General features: G+C 42.6%; 1 pseudogene; it reads right to left on the bottom strand.

Moving 5' to 3' along the window:
- Positions 1-17621, bottom strand: part of LOC117442340 (zinc finger protein 721-like) — a 36271-nt pseudogene that overhangs the window by 5889 nt on the left and 12761 nt on the right.

Consider the following 17621-nt stretch of genomic DNA (forward strand, 5'->3'; position numbering starts at 1 on the left):
GTATTTACACAACTAATGGCCCATCAACCACAGCTCTCTCCCCCGATCTTTCTTCTCCAGCAGCTAAATTAACTGTAGGTTACTCTGAGTGACAAGCTTACAGTTAGACACAACACTGTCATTGCAAGTGACCCTCAGTTAGTTGACTTTTATGTTCAACTGCTAAATTCGTTACTGATAAAAAAGGGCTTCTACTGTAGCCTACCTAATTACCTTAACACTAGAACCGCCAGAGGTTCTACCTAAAACCGTCAAATCCCGCTATTAGAATGCAATTTTTACCCACATAGGGTGCTACATAACATACTTTCAGGAAAAGTCACGGACTGGGAGACTTTAATATTTTATTGAAAAAAAGTTACATTGCACACACACAACACACATCGCACAAATTGACCCGATTGGCGGTTATAGTGTTAAATAAACTCACTAATTAATTAACCAGTTCAATACGCATTATTCTTATTTTTATCATTCTTTGTGAGCGAGAAAGTCTTAAAATCAGATCTGTTTTTTTAAATTAAATCTGACGGCAGGCAGTTAGCTCTGATCACCTATGATAAATGCACCACAGCTAATTGCTGGCCAATCAGCCACAGAGCTCCCTCTATACAAATCAAACTGTAGACGGTGTGAAAGCACCTATTATTTTAAATAATGGTCGGAATGTGACCTGTGAGCCTTCTGAATTACCGTGGGACAGCACATTCTAAACTAAAATGTTCAATAAAGTAACATCTTATCTTAATAATATCTTCATATTAATAATAAGAATAAATTATACAGTATGTGTCCGAAAGGGAGCAGGAGGAAGCAAACACAAAAATATACTGCATATTAAAGCAAACGATTGTAAAGGTAAAAGTATGAGCATAACAAATAAAGAAGTGTAATGTAAACATTTACTTTATTATTATTTAATATATGAAGACTATATACTATTGAATTACAAGATTAGATATACTTTAGTTGATCTAAAATGTGTTCAAATGTTCTTCAAAACACAACTGAAAGTCCATGAAACTTGTCTTTCTGTATTTGTGAATGAAGCGCCATCTCCTGGTTAAAACCTGAAATTGAAAATCTGGCAAAGCCCTCTTGGAAAATAGTGGGAGGGCTTAACATTCCTCGATACTGGTCTTAGGCAGGTCACAGGCAGGAAGCTGGAGTCTGAAATGAGGTGCTACATCTGTACGAGCGAAAGAACTAAACTTACATGAAACTTCCGTTGGGTTGCTTTAAAGTCAAGCTTCAGTTTAAGATGCACCCTGTTATAGAAACATGTGATGGAGCATTACTAACCTGACTCAGATGGTTGGTTTCACCAAAGCATCTAAAGCTCCATTGGAAGCCATTTGGAAAGGGCAGGCACTTTCAAAAGCACTTGGCAGGTGATTGGATCAATCTGTCTATCACCGTCTATCATGTGCTACTTCTGATTGATCAACAATGGCTGGTACATGTGGAGCACAGCACTTCTGATTAGTGTGGATGACTGACACACAAGAAGAACAAAAAAAAAAAAAAAATTTTAATTGTAAAGAAAATGTTAAAAAAAAATGCAGGCTTTGTGATTTGATAATCGCATCATTTCAAATCGCGATTTCGATTTACAATCAATTAATCGTTCAGCCCTCATCTCAGTATGCTCCATTCGTCTTGTGTTTTGTTTGGTCTTATTATTGTCTAAACTTTCTTGTGTCTGTATGAAACGTCATTTTGAGAGACCATGCTTTTGATCCTGTGGATTATATTTTCCTTTTAGCAGACCATGTCTGGCCATACAACTTTTCAAGACACACCTGAGTGACAGCACTCTTCAATGTGCTCTTCAATATTGGATGACCTCCCTCGGAAGCCGCTTAAAAACACCAGCAAAAAGAGACGAGGAAGGAGACGAGGCGTTCAGTATCGCCTTCGGCGAAGATTCAGCCGGCCACCACTTTCATCCATCAGTCTCACAAACCTGCGCTCATTGATTAACAAAGTGGACACACTAAGGACATACACAAGGTACTGTCTTGAATTTCGTGAGGTCTCTTTATTATGTTTCGCGGAAAGTTGGCTACAATCTACAAGGCCTGAATTTCTCTTCGAGGTACCCGGATTCAACCTTGTTCGAGCAGACAGTGATGCAAACTCGGGGAAAACCAGAGGAGGCGGTATTTGTGTGTATATTAACCTCTTAAGCCCCATACCCCGGGGGAAAAACCACAACATCTGCAAGCAACAGTTGGCGCGTTCACACCAGAGTACTTATCCCACAATAGTTCATCAGAACTACGATATATTTGCATTCACACCAAAAAGCCCCCGGAACTAAATTAGTTCATCAGAACCATCTTTACCCGCTTTTCAGTACCTGCTAGAGAGCAGGGACTTTTGTGGGAGAAAAAGGTTCATATGTCTGATTGGCTGGGCGGAATGCAAACCACACCCCGTAAAACTCCCAAAAAAAATTGAGAAGCCGCCATTTCATTTGCTCGCATTAAAAGCTCAGCGCAGCGCACCAACGAAGAGATTACTTTTGTGAAAGCAGCTATGGAGAGGTGGAGTGATGATGTGTCGGCGCATCTGGAGATTTACTCGGAGGACGCGATCCAGAAGCTTCTACTGAAGGCAGTTTCCAACGCGAAAATTTACGACTGTATTTAGGTAAAGTTAGCGGTCATGGGAATCGTCCACAGCGCTAAGTCATGCCGGGACAAAATAATGAAACTGAAGCAGGACTACAACAAAATAAAAGACATGTTTTTCAACTGCTATGCACCCTTATGCAATGGTGGAGGACCCCAGCTTTTATAGATTGTGATTGAAACACCATCTTATTATTTATTTTGTAATATTTTCAAGACATTCTTTTTAGTTTTACAGCTTATTGAACCTTTTAGTTTGACATCAGCCATTATAGATAATACAGCCATCTGAGTGTTTGTGGTACCGTTTGTTTTTAACAGTGTAATACAATTAATTATTCAAAATGTTAGAGTTCCATATTTTTTTTAACTGAAACATGCACTGCTGTTCGAAATAAATAACAACAAACATGGAATTATGCATTTGGGAATTTGTTTTGCTCTTTCTTGATGTACCGAACCGTGACCCCCAAACCGAGGTACATACCGAACCGTGAATGCTGTGGACCGTTACACCCCTATCTCAGATGTACTTTTATTTGCTCGGTAGATCGAGTTAGCAATGCTAGGCTGAATTGGGTAACACTGTTAGCAGGCCGGATCCGAGCTAGCTAATAACATCTAGCTAGCTCGCTAGCTATTCTCGGCCGCTATGAAAACGTTTTGACTTGTGAATATGTGTGCAATGTTCTGTAATTTGCTTCACTAACTCATGGCACTAATCGTGTGTTTCAGGCGACGAGGTGTTTCCCATTGGATTGGAAACTAGTGAGCTTTCCCCTCTGGAAATCAACAGTAGCGCCTGCTCATCTCCCTTTCCAACCAAACGCAAAGGTACATATAAACACACTGTAACTACTCTGGCCTTGAAAGAAGGTTATGCATCTAACTGATGTCCACTAATCACGTTTATTTCTTTCTTGGTACAATTATGAAACACTGTGAACATACTTCGTTTACACTTTTCGCGCCCTTTTCACTCTCACAAATGTAAACATCCGGGGCTAGAGGTCACATGACTTCTGGTAAGTAAACTCTTAATAATTTTTTGACCAAATAAACAAACAAAGTTCAAGCATACATCAAGCAAAAAACAATAAATAAGGGCACTTTGAGCGTCAGCTATTTGATCCTATCTTATCTTCTACTTTACACCTGCATTTTGTACACTGTCCCTGGCTGGACCATGTCCAATGTTGTCTCTGTTGACAACCTACTGGTAAACACATTCGTAGTATGTTGTAAAACTACTTGGCGATTAAACTGATCTTGTATCTTGCTTATTTCTCCTCTTAGGAAAGCGGGCACGGGATGACAGCTTCCTTGACACCATCATGGTGATGGATGACCGGCGTGCCATGGTCAGCAAGGACAATGAGGACTGTCATGCCATGGCCAACAAGGAGATGCACAACGAACAGCTGCTGCATTCACACAAGGCCCAGGAATCGCAGGACCAGCTGCTCATGGTGATGGCGCCATGCTGACTCGGCAGCGCGTCAGGTGGAGGTGCGCCAGATGGAGGTGCGCCAGATGGAGCAACAAAATACCTTTTAGGCTGGGCTTCCGGGAGTGCTAAGTGAGCTGGTTAAATCCAACAGGCCTTCAATTTAAAAAGAAAAACGTGTCGTCGTTAATAAACTATACAATGACTTGTTGGGAGGCGTGTGGCGCAGTGGATGAGTGCGTTGGTGTTCGGATCAGGGGAGCACAGGTTCAAACCCCACTGCATTCAGCATGTTGTTGTGTCCCTGGGCAAGACACTTCACCCCAAATTGCCTACATCTGGGACAGTAAAATGTGTATGAATATATATATATGCCACTGTTATTAATACTGACACATAACTTTGCACTAAGGTGTGTCTGCTGCTGAGCATACCTATTATTGTTATTATATATATATATATATATATATATATTGCCACTGTTATTATATTGTGTTGATACTACTGACACTTATTGATATGCTGCTTGTAAGGGAAACTTCTGTGTAGCAATGCAGTGGGAGTCACCGACTCAGGAAAGAGACACGGGAAGAGCAGGAGCTTTGATGTCAAACACTGATGGTTTATTTGGAGCTTCGGCCGGAGAAATCACATCACAAGTCCAAGAGCCAGAGGTTCTGACTTCACGGTAGAGTTGCCACGTCAAATCTGGAGCACCTCTCTCTTGTTAGCCCATTTAACTGGTTTCGCAGAGAGTAATCAACATATTTGAGAAGATAGCCTAAACAGTTGGGAACACTGAGTTACTTGCATCTGATACTTATGGCCTCGAAGATTTCACACCTTGGAGTCCGCAAACACAGAGAAGGAAGTGTCCCAGTGCACCCACAACAATAAACCATCTGTGACCTAGGGTTGCCCGGTCATAGAATGGGAACAACAACATTATGGCTGAAGCAGCCTATCTCCTTAAAGGATATAACAGACGTCAGGGTTGGTCATGCACGTCATATCTAGGAGTCTAGGACAATTAATTCCCTAACACTGCTGATAAATAAAAGAGAACCTACATGGCGATTAAACAAATCATGTATCTTGCTTATTTCTTCTGACATTTTATCTTTACAGTGACCTGTGTAGCATTCTATACATCTCATAAAATGATTATTCTGATACCATCATGTTTCATCGGTTATAAACTGGCGAAGCTTTATTTATTGTGTCCCACCCCAAATATGTGGCTTATAATTTTATTGTATTTCAAAATGGCGTCCATCAACACAAGCACTATTTATAGAAAGAGAAATGGTTAAGTTTGTAATTACCAGTGTTGTGAGTTTAATATTTAATTAGGGCCGGGACTTTAACGCGTTAATTAAGATTAATTAATTACACAAAAATTAACGCATTTTAATCGCACTTATTTTTGCACAGCGGAACGTTTCTCACTGGATGAGTTTCAGGCGTACCGATTATACTGGAGCACCAACTAACGTTCATGACTTCAGCATGGGACTTCAAACAACAACAAACCACGGTGAACAATAGTCAAACATGAATGAACAAGCTGATGAGACCGGGGCCATCTAGTATTTAGCTCGGGCTGTAAATGTGCCAGACTTAGCCAAGAGGCTATTTTTCATCTGTTGTCCCTGGACAGATTTTATAAGTGAACCTAAAACAAATTTCATTTAAATAAGTAAATACAATCAAATTAAAACATGCAACATACATTACTGGAATACTTAAATAAATAAAAAGACAAAACAAAAAACAAAACAAAAGAACATGTTGTGACGACCCCTCCCCCCTTCTGCCTGTCTGTGCTCCCTGCCTTGCTGTCCTCTGGCAGGTACTGGGAGTGTAGTCCTGTTTGTGCCCGCCCATCTAGAGGCGGAGCCTCAAGAAGGCATAAAGGCTTGCCCAGCTGGGAGGTTCACTCTCTGATTCTGGCCTGCTGCAGCAACCTCAGCCTTCCACCTATGTTTGTATTTTCACAATAGAATAAAGATTTCACAAATCTCAAACTGTGTTATAAAGAATCTTTAGACTCTCTGGGATAATCCAGTCCAAATAAATCGCCTATGCAGCGATTTAAGAGGTTCAAACACGGAGGATTGTTCGCTCAGTGCTGTAAATTAAATGTCCCTTAACTTTACCCTTAACTGCCGAATCGGATGCTCTGAATCGGAAGCCAACTTCAGCGTCGTAATGAACATCGATAGCAGCGTCCCTAGCAACCACTTTGGTAACAATGAAAACGTTGTATTGACACAATTTCCTGAAGTAATCTTCGTAATAACTAGCAAACTAAAGATCATGTATATCCACTGCACACATAATCTGAAATAACAACTCATATTTCTCGCATCAAATGACATCAAAACGCATTTTAATGGCCAAACTAACTTTAAAATAGGCATTTTACACCGAGAATAAAACGAAGTTCGGCCATGTTTTTTTTTTCTGCAGGGAGAGATTTGAAGATCACGTGACATAGACGCCAGCCATTGGAACGAATGGTGAAAAAAAACGTAGGGATCTTACAATTTCAGAGGCGTTTTTGTAGAAATACTACGTCCTACGTTGTGGACCAACGTAGTTATTACACGTTTTTTATGAGACTGGGTTGGCTTGACCGCAGTAGAATAAAAGTGTATACATTCGATTAAGAAATGCTTTTAACACAATAAGATGTCATACATCGGAAATTACTAACATTTATCATCTTTCCTCTTTGTCTATTATCTATAATTATCCATTATAATGCTTTTGTAATCTTTATTTATTTTTTCCCCTCAACACCACTAAATCAATTGCAGAGCAAAGCAGTGTTGTGCCTGATATCGGGGTGCACAGTCTCTCACTACAAGGGGAGCTGTAGTGGTCCGTTGCCCGCCGCGGGACGTGGGAACCTTATATATACAGTCTATGGTGGGAACGCACTGGACGGTCAGCTATCGTCCCTCTTTACTTGCAGCTCCAACAGTCGTTTGCGGCCCGGTTGTGGCCCCGTTCGAACAGCAGCTCTCTGCGTGCAGACAGGCAGGAGAGTGCACGGCTGGATCCCTGACGTCACTCACTTTGACAAGACACCCAGTACAGGGTGCGTCAGAGAGAAATGGGAGACATCCCTCAAATACAATTGAATACATGAACAGGGGGAAGACCAAGATGCAGCAGTGCAAATATCTTCCACTGACATTCCTCCGTACAAAGCCGTGGAGGAGGAAATTCCTCTGGTGGAGTGCGCATTGATGTTCTCCGGGTATCCACCCCAGAGGAGACATATGCCTGTAACACAGCCTCACACAGCCAGTGTGACAGCCGTTTTGCAGACAGAGGCTGCCCGATCGAGCGCTCTCTATAGTGCACAAACAGGCGCTGAGAACGGCACCAGGCCGCCGTGCGCGCCACATAGCAGGACAGCGCGCGCAAAGGACAGAAGAGATGAGACGCGGCTTCTTTCGGACCTGTAAGGAGGGGGGAATAAGCCATCTAAGGTGATCACTCTCGACTCTAAAAGAGCTTGTGATGACCCTTTGGCATAAAAGCCGGGTTAGGGCGTAAAACAGCTGAACTGCCATCTCCTTGGATCCGGAGGCATGACGGAGCCACAGAGAGAGCAGACAAATCACTACACCCTTTTCGCTGATAGAGCCAAAAGGAATACTACTTGGCTGACAACAGTTTAAGGGGACCTGGTCTAAAGGTTCAAATGGGCTTTGCTTAGTGCGCGTAACACCAAATCCAAATCCCACTGAGACGCCAGTGTGCGTGACACATGTCTGAGTCTCCGTACTCCTCGCATACACGGCTGCTGCGCTCTGCGAGCCCCTCTGTTCAATTCGCCGGGGAATATACATTGCACTCATGAGAGCAACGTGTATGCACGCCCATAACAGCAGGCCGCCTGGCTGCGTTCAGAAGCTGCGCATATCGTACTCCTCCCTGGCGATTTGAGGTAGGCTGCTTCATAGCAGTGGCCTGTTGTCTGTGCGAATAAACACATTGATTGTACAGGCAACGGGCGACCTCCCCCCGTTCTTTTCCGAGATTTAGAAAAATAGCGGAGTAAAAACCGCGCAAGACACGGTTTTCTGGGAGGACAGGAGTGTTTCTTGTATCCCATGGAACTGCTGGGGGGAGAGGCTTCTCTGTAGATTGCCGTAATGTCGTCATGGCCACGCAATCGCCGCCCGTGAGGCAAAAGGGCTGCGAGGGGAGTTTCCACACGCTGCATTTCACTCCTCTCTCAATCATGAGGCGCGTACACGCCTATGGGATGAGAGGTGTGTGCATGCTGTCCACACGAGGCGTTATAACGGTGTTCGTGGATTTATTATGACCGTGTGGCGTATCTGGGACAGAGGAATGCCGCGAGCTCTGCAGGTTATTAACCGATAGGTTAAAACCAGCAGGCTTCTGCAGGGAGCCCTGCTGTACTTAAACAGATTAGTGGCAGAGCAGACCAGGAGCGGGGGAGCCTCACTCCCCTTTGACTCGCCTCCGGGAGGCCCCGTCTCTAGGGGTGCGGGGGAGCGGCGACGTGGGACGGAGCCCCTGCAGCCGCCGAAGGGCGAGTCTGACGCTGAGGTGCCGCTGTGGGCGCTCAGCAGGCTGGAGCCAGCTGTACATGCTGGCGAATGCCTTCCGCCTGTTCCGCGGCCGTCTTCATGGACTCCACCATGGCGTGGAACTGGGGTCCGAACAGCCCGTCCGGGCTGATTGGAGCGTCCAGTAGCACTTTTCTGGCCGTCTCCGTAACAGACGCCTGCTTCAGCCCGAGGTGGCACTGGATCTGTCACCCACGCGGAAATCCTCTCCTGGGAGACAGCGACAGACGCGCACAGAATGAGCGCCGTGCTGGCCGCCTTGCTGATTTCCTCTGCCTCGGTGGTGGACCGCTCTACTAGTGTCACCACCGAGTTGGAGAGCAGCGCGATGCTATTCTCCGCCGCGCTGTGGTGACGGAGAGGGGGGAAAGCATGTTCAGGATAGCCGCCAAGCTGGCACCCTGCTCCGACTCCGTCTGCCCCGTCCGGGGGAGAGGAGGGAGGGGAGAACCGAATGGTGAACCGTGGAGTGAGGCAGGGCAGGAGTTGTCGGACTCCTGCCCGGCACTCGGCCCCCGGGACACGAGGCCCCGTCCACGGGCTCGTGAGCCTGGACGGGCCAATCGTCCTCCTCGGCCACAGCAGCAAGAGCGTCCGCTCTCCGCTTCCTGTCGCCCGAGGGGAGACGTGCGCAGTGTGGGCGTGGACTACAAGTGTTTCAGTGCTGCGAGGGTGCGCAGGGGATTACCCAATAGCGATAGCCTTAGAGGGCGAAGCCATATACAAAATAGAACAGCTACCTACTGGGAATCTGGTCTTCCGAAGAGGTACAGAGGAAGCTGGAGCACAATCGGTCACTGTTGTTGTTGTCGGTGTCAGCTGTGAGGGGTTTCCGCGCTTTATGAAGCAGGCATGCAAACGGTTACGTCATGACGCAACACCAGTCGGACTCTGGGCGGTGTGAAAAGAGCCAGAGCTAAAACCGAAGAACCGGTTCTGAACCTGAGAAAGCTCTAGCACAGAGCTTGAAACCGGAGTTGCGTTGGTGTGAATGGTATATGTGGAGGGTTTGAAACACAGCATAGTAAAACATTTCTTCATAGTTCAATAAACGACAAGGTCCCCTCCGATGTTAAGACCTTTACAGATACATGCAGCTAAATATAACATTTTAACAGGTTAAGATACACAAGGAGGTAAAAGGTATGATAATAACAAATTAAATACATGTTACGTTTTTCTTCCTAAACTAGGGGTACAAAGGGAAGTAACAGTATAAAAATAACCGGGAGAGAGGAAACTGATTAGGCAAAGTAGTAGATATTGATAATGTTTATTTTTTGAAAAGGAAGAAGGCTCACCAGCCAATTTACAAAACAAACTTAAGATGAACTGAGAACAACTTTCTCCTAAAGAAAGTGACTGAAGTACTCAATGCACAAAGATAAACTGGGAGAACATTTCGTAACAATGAACAAGTGAAACTCACAGGTCTCACACGGAGACACCACACTACACATGCTGCACACGTCACATGCGCAGCCCAGAGAAGGATTATGAAAACAAAATTATGATTCTCTCAGAAAGATAAGACACAAGACAAGTGAATAGATGCAACAATATAAAACAGAAATACAAATACAAATGAATATATAAAAAACGTCATAATTCTAATAAAGGTTAAATGATTAAAATATAAAGAAACAACGTCAAAAATAAATGATATTGAAACGGTTAAAAAACTAATATAACATAAAACCCTTCCTATATCATATATAAAACAAGTAGAGCTGGGACTCGATTAAAAAAATTAATCTAATTAATTAGAGGCTTTGAATGAATTAATCGAAATTAATCGCATTTTTAATCAAATATACATATTTGACCTGAGAACAGTGAGAAGCAATTTTCACATGGATTTTACTCCAAGTGGTCTACAGTCGAGTGCAATCCAGTGAGCCAGGGAGTTGGTTATTTTCTCAGACGTGGACTTACTTATCCTGGCCCTGAAACCAGTCATCTGGTTGAGTGTGGGTTGGGTCAGGGTGTGGTTCCTTGCACTCTGAGTCGGGCTAACGTCCACGCTAGCTGCTACATGCTTTGCATTTAGGTGATACTTTAGGCTTGATGTGCTGCGGTGGATATGCAAATTCTTTTTTGCATAATTTGCACACAACCGTGCTCTTGTCGACGGTTCCATCCGTCCGTTTTTTTAAAACAAAATGTCCCATCCACGGGGCCGACCAAAGCAGTCTCATCAGCTTTTTCGTTCATGTTTGACTATTGTTCACCGTGGTTTGTTGTTGTTTGAAGTCCCATGCTGAAGTCATGAACGTTAGTTGGTGCTCCAGTATAATCGGTACGCCTGAAACTCATCCAGTGATAAACGTTCCGCTGTGCAAAAATAAGTGCGATTAAAATGTGTTAATTTTTTTAACGCGTTAATTCTTGTGCAATTAATTAATCTTAATTAACGCGTTAAAGTCCCGGCCCTAAAAACAATATAAAAGTAGGTAAATAATAAAGACTAAAAGACCATTTAAAGTGGGAGGGTTGCTAATAAAAAGCTAATCTAAAAAGATGTGTCTTTAGCTGGCGTTTATAAATGTCCACTGAGCCTCTCTGATATTTCCTGGTATTCCACAGTTTGGGAGCGTAGTGGATAAAAGTCTCACCCATTTTATTTTGGAGGACTTTAGGATTATTTAAAAAGCTGAAGAGGACCTCAGGGCTTGTCCAGGGACATCAAACGAGACTAACTGTGAATTGAGGTCTGTTAGTCAGACTTCAATTCAGAAAGACTCTTCAAATATAATAATACAGCTCTCAGGACATCAGGAGGAGGAAACAGCTAGCTTGGCTCACACAGTTGTTCAAAACTATGCGGTGTGGGATTCGCTCGTGGAGTTTAGGTGAGAACTTTGAGAATACGTTTTCCCACACTCCTCACACAAGTACGGTTTTTCTCCAGTATGACTACGTTGATGTTTTTGGAGAGCACCTGATGAAGTGAACGATTTCCCACACTCTTCACACCAGTACGGTTTTTCTCCAGTATGACTACGTTGATGTTTATGGAGAGCACCTGATGAAGTTAATGTTTTCCCACACTCTTCACACCATTACGCAGTGTGAGAAAAAGTTTTTAGAGAGTACTTGTCCATGGACAAGTGAGTTTGGAAATGTACTTGTCCGAATACATTTTTCACTTGTCCAGAATGGACAAAAATTGTGGCCACTGGAATCTTCTTCTTCGTCATCGTATTTTACATTTTCCCACGGTTTTTATGACACTGCTAACGTAAGTGAGAAGTGAGATTTTACTGCATCAGACATAGGGTTGGGTATCGTTTGGATTTTAACGATTCCGGTTCTGCTTTTCGATTCCGGTTATTTTCGGTTCCGGTTCTTTGAGAGGGTAAAAATAAGTCCCATGACAAACTGGGAGAAAAATATATTTATGAAAACATTAAGTCAAATCTGTATTCCTATTTACAAATCACATACTGTTTAATTTCTTACGGTTATTGAATACAATTATATAAAAATAATCTCTGCATTGTTTAGTTAGTTCTAAGTGGTGCAGTTTGAGAATGTACAATTGGCCCAGTCTCCTCTGATGTTACACTGCCTGTGAGACAGAGTCCAACCACACATGTCCAACACATAGGACATAACCTAATAATAATAATAATAATAATAATACATTATATTTATAGCCTATAGGCCTAGCGCTTTTCTACAACGCAAAGACGCTTGCACGCTTACACACGTCCTGCAATACACATGCTGCAGCTGCTCACTGTTTGTAAAAGTAAAGAAATAGTATTTTCATTTCCATAATGTACTTTCTATACCCTGCTTCATAAACAATACTGACATCCTGCTCCTCCGAGTCTGGGGGTCCGGGGATGTGAGGACAGTGCGAGGACAGACAGGGAGGCTGCTTCACTTCATAAAGGAAATGGTGGTTAATATTAACAACACAGGAGTTAAAACGCTTAATAACCTTCATTACGTGTTAGAGAAAGAACATAAGAAAGTTTGACAAAGATGAGGCTGTTAAACGGGCAGCGGATCCGCTGTGTGTAGAAAGAGAGAGAGAGAGAGAGAGAGAGAGAGAGAGACGCTGAGCCGCACCGAGCAGCGATCAGCTGATACGGAGCATAGAGAGAGCTGCAGTCCGCGGGGCTCGGCCTCGCCTCCTGTCCTCACAACTCTTATTAATCCCGGTACCGGTACCGGAACAATTGTTATTTGTTCCTACTCGGAACCGAGTGTTGCTTCCCAAGCCTGCCACTGTGCTTCACTTCCCGCCCCGCCCCGCCCCCGTCTGACTGTACAGAATGCGGCGAGATGCATTTCCTTAGGAATCGACAAGCAGAACCGAAACTAACACTTCTAAACGAACAATGGCGGACACGTACAATTTGCGAATGAGTTCTGCCTTTTGTAAACTGAATGTATCAATAATTTGTCAATAAATCAGGTTGAAAAACGTCACTTGTCCGCCGGACAAGTCAATTGAAAGATCTACTTGTCCGATATTGTAAATAACACGTCCCGGACGGTGGGACGTGTACTTTTTCGCACACTGTTACGGTTTTTCTCCAGTATGACGTTGATGTTTTTGGAGAGAAGCTGATGAAGTGAACGTTTTCCCACACTGTTCACACCAGTACGGTTTTTCTCCTGTGTGAATACGATGATGTGTTTTTAGATTACCTGATTCCCTGAATGTTTTCCCACACTCTTCACAGCTGTATGGTTTTTCTCCTGTATGAATACGTTGATGTTTTTGGAGATCACCTGATTGAGTGAATGTTGTCCCACATTCTTCACAGCTGTATGGTTTTTCTCCAGTGTGAATACGTTGATGTGTTTTTAGATGACCTGATTCCCTGAATGTTGTCCCACACTCTTCACAGCTGTATGGTTTTTCTCCAGTGTGAATACGTTGATGTGTTTTTAGATTACCTGATTCCCTGAATGTTTTCCCACACTCTTCACAGCTGTACGGTTTTTCTCCTGTGTGAATACGTTGATGTTTTTGGAGATCACCTGATTGAGTGAACATTTTCCCACACTCTTCACACCAGTACGGTCTTTCTCCTGTGTGAATACGTTGATGTTTTTGGAGATCACCTGATTGAGTGAACGTTTTCCCACACTCTACACACCAGTACGGTTTTTCTCCTGTGTGAATACGTCGATGTTTATGGAGACCACTTGATGTAGTGAAAGTTTTCCCACACTCTTCACAGCTGTACGGTTTTTCTCCAGTGTGAATACGTTGATGTGATTTGAGTTCATTTGATGTCTTGAACGTTGTCCCACAGTCTTCACAGCTGTACGGTCTTTCTCCAGTGTGAATATGTTGATGTGCTTTGAGATGACCAGATCTAGTGAATGTTGTCCCACACTCTTCACAGCTGTACGGTTTTTCTCCTGTATGAATACGCAGGTGACACTTTAAATGTGCAGATGTTGTAAAGGATTTTTCACATTGCTGACAGCTGTGACGTCTCTCTCTTCCTTTCAGTTTCTAGAACAGACGGACAAAGAAAGAGAGAAAGTAAATCTAAAAAGCATAAATACATACAGTTAACAATAAAAACTCACTTAATATAAACCTTGAGTTAACAAAATACAACTTTTACTAACTGTGTTTATTATATTTGTATTATAGTATATACTGTGACGGCTGTCGCTTCTTCTAGATTGTATTTGACTCTTCTGAACTGTGTTTTGTGTTGTGTTTAGAGTAGCGTATGGTGATATGCGTTTAGCGTAGCGTGTTTTGTTTCCCTTTTGTTAGCTGCAGCCTCCTTCCAATTAGTGTTGACGGGAAGTGATCTCAGGTGTGTCAATTAGGCTCCTTTTATCTGTTTCTAGCAGTAGATGTTCGCCCTTTTGGCTCCTTTGTTTGGCTTAGGCTATTTTTGTTTCATCTTGTTGTACACCTTCATTGTTATTTATTAAACTCTATTATAATTATTACCAAATCCGTTCTGGTGTGTGTTGTTTTCCTCTACCCTAGAGGGGGACGTAACAGATACAGCAACATTGTAACCACAGTAAATACCAGAGGTGGGGCATTCGAGTCACATGACTTGACTCGAGTCGCATATTTTTGTGCTTTGAGACTTTGTGCTTTGAGACTAACATTGATAAAATCCTCGACTTGACTTTGACTTGGTATTCATGACTTGAGACTTGACTTAGGCTTGAGACAGATGACTCGAAAGGACTTTAATTTCTAAAATAAAATATTTGCATTTGTATTGTAGGAAGCCCCTAAAGGGCAATGAAAAAAAAGAGTGAGAGAAAGTAACTTGTTTGCAGGAGAAAGTTACCAGTGCGCCAAGTAGGAAGTGGAGTGCATAGGAGACAGACGTTTCATTGCAGACTGTTATGTTTATGTGGGGAAATGGCAATGCATACATTATTTGAGATATATTTCGAAGTCGGACTTCATTTTAGGGACATTTCGGCCAGGAGAGCTATTTGTTTAAGCAGCGGATCGGCAAAACAGGAGAGTCTGTGAACCAGTCTGACTTGATCTATGAATTGTTTGTTTGTTTGTTTGTAACCTTTATTTATCCAGATTGGTCCCATTGAGATCATAGATCTCTTTTTCAAGGGAGACCTGCAATTCATGTCAGTGACTCTCACAGTATCTGCTGCCCACAGCTGTTTTATAGAAGGAAAACCTCCTTCACTTCATGAAATCTCTGCAGCACCAGGAGGCAGTAACGTGTAACTCAGCAGAATCTGAGAAGAGCAGCACCAGCTGCAAAGAGCTGTGCCTTTTACTTCACTGTGTTTACCTTCACTAGAACAGATAAATAGTGATTGCAGGCTGCTACATTTTAACAACACACACCTCGACACACACATCGTACTGCCTGATTATTCCCCGTTTTATGATTTCAGAGCCCCACTCTCCATTTTTGCTAATGTTGAAAATAAAACTCTACTTTTCATAACCACCGTCTTTTAACTGATTTAAATGCGGAAACTGGGGTTATTCATCAGGATTTCGTATGACTTGACTTGCTTGACTCTCACCCCAGTAACTTGAGACTTGCACATGTATGACTTACTCCCCCCTCTGGTATATACAGGAGACAGAGGGATATGGCATCCTGTCACTGCGCGTCTCAGTTAGGGCTGCACGATTTTGGGAAAAAATCTAATTACGATTTTTCTGACAAATATTGCGATTCGAATTGCGATATTTGTTTTTAAGCTACCCAACGGAAGTTTATTGTAAAATGCGGCCATAACTCCGGCTAGGAAGGTCGCATCAACGTGCTCCCGTCTCTAGCACCCCCGCAGCCCGAGCTACAGATGTAGCGCTTCATTTCAGACAGTTTGAAACGCGAGGGCCGTGATTGGTACGTGATCTGCCCTCGCTCAAGGGAAAACCTCCAGCTTGACTTGAGACCTCCCCCGTGATAAATAAATGTAATTATCATGAAGCCAGCTGCAATGGATCATTGATCCACCAGGGGGTGCAGTGGGGTTCCACACTGGAGCTCATGTGAAATAAAGTCAGATACAGTATGCTGGATTTACGGCAGAACTTTGTTAAGATCCATATGTCACGGATATCATACTCTGTGCTAAATAAGAGACATGTAATCATTTACAAAACATCACCATGTTGTTATTTAACAAAATAATGTTGTTTAGTCGAAAAAAAACGAACGGGAGGAAATGCAGCTCGGCTCTCGATTTTTAATCCTAATTTAATCATCATCTTCACCACGATCATTTATGTTTGCCGAATTGACCTGAAATCACTGACAAATATGAATATACTGTATTCAACTTCATTAAAACGTTACTAACGTGCCTAAACTCAGTAATTCACTAAACATATTTATATTTTAATGGAGCCTCGTCGGCTGATCAGCTGAAGGGTGTTATTATTTTCCCCATAAGGAACAAGTCGCTGCAAATTATCCAGCTTATTACATGGCCACATTCTCAACAAAGTAACGACATACTATAATAATATTAATTGAAATGCTTTTATGGATTTAGAAAATGTTTTTATTGATTTAAATTGACATGCATCCGCTATGAAAAATAGTCCGTTGTTACCGTTTTTAAACAGTCTGAATGAAACGGCAGCTCTCAGCTGTGTATTTACACAACTAATGGCCCATCAACCACAGCTCTCTCCCCCCGATCTTTCTTCTCCAGCAGCTAAATTAACTGTAGGTTACTCTGAGTGACAAGCTTACAGTTAGACACAACACTGTCATTGCAAGTGACCCTCAGTTAGTTGACTTTTATGTTCAACTGCTAAATTCGTTACTGATAAAAAAGGGCTTCTACTGTAGCCTACCTAATTACCTTAACACTAGAACCGCCAGAGGTTCTACCTAAAACCGTCAAATCCCGCTATTAGAATGCAATTTTTACCCACATAGGGTGCTACATAACATACTTTCAGGAAAAGTCACGGACTGGGAGACTTTAATATTTTATTGAAAAAAAGTTACATTGCACACACACAACACACATCGCACAAATTGACCCGATTGGCGGTTATAGTGTTAAATAAACTCACTAATTAATTAACCAGTTCAATACGCATTATTCTTATTTTTATCATTCTTTGTGAGCGCAGAAAGTCTTAAAATCAGATCTGTTTTTTTAAATTAAATCTGACGGCAGGCAGTTAGCTCTGATCACCTATGATAAATGCACCACAGCTAATTGCTGGCCAATCAGCCACAGAGCTCCCTCTATACAAATCAAACTGTAGACGGTGTGAAAGCACCTATTATTTTAAATAATGGTCGGAATGTGACCTGTGAGCCTTCTGAATTACCGTGGGACAGCACATTCTAAACTAAAATGTTCAATAAAGTAACATCTTATCTTAATAATATCTTCATATTAATAATAAGAATAAATTATACAGTATGTGTCCGAAAGGGAGCAGGAGGAAGCAAACACAAAAAT

Source organism: Pseudochaenichthys georgianus, unplaced genomic scaffold (assembly GCF_902827115.2).
Source record: "Pseudochaenichthys georgianus unplaced genomic scaffold, fPseGeo1.2 scaffold_412_arrow_ctg1, whole genome shotgun sequence".
Taxonomy (NCBI): domain Eukaryota; kingdom Metazoa; phylum Chordata; class Actinopteri; order Perciformes; family Channichthyidae; genus Pseudochaenichthys; species Pseudochaenichthys georgianus.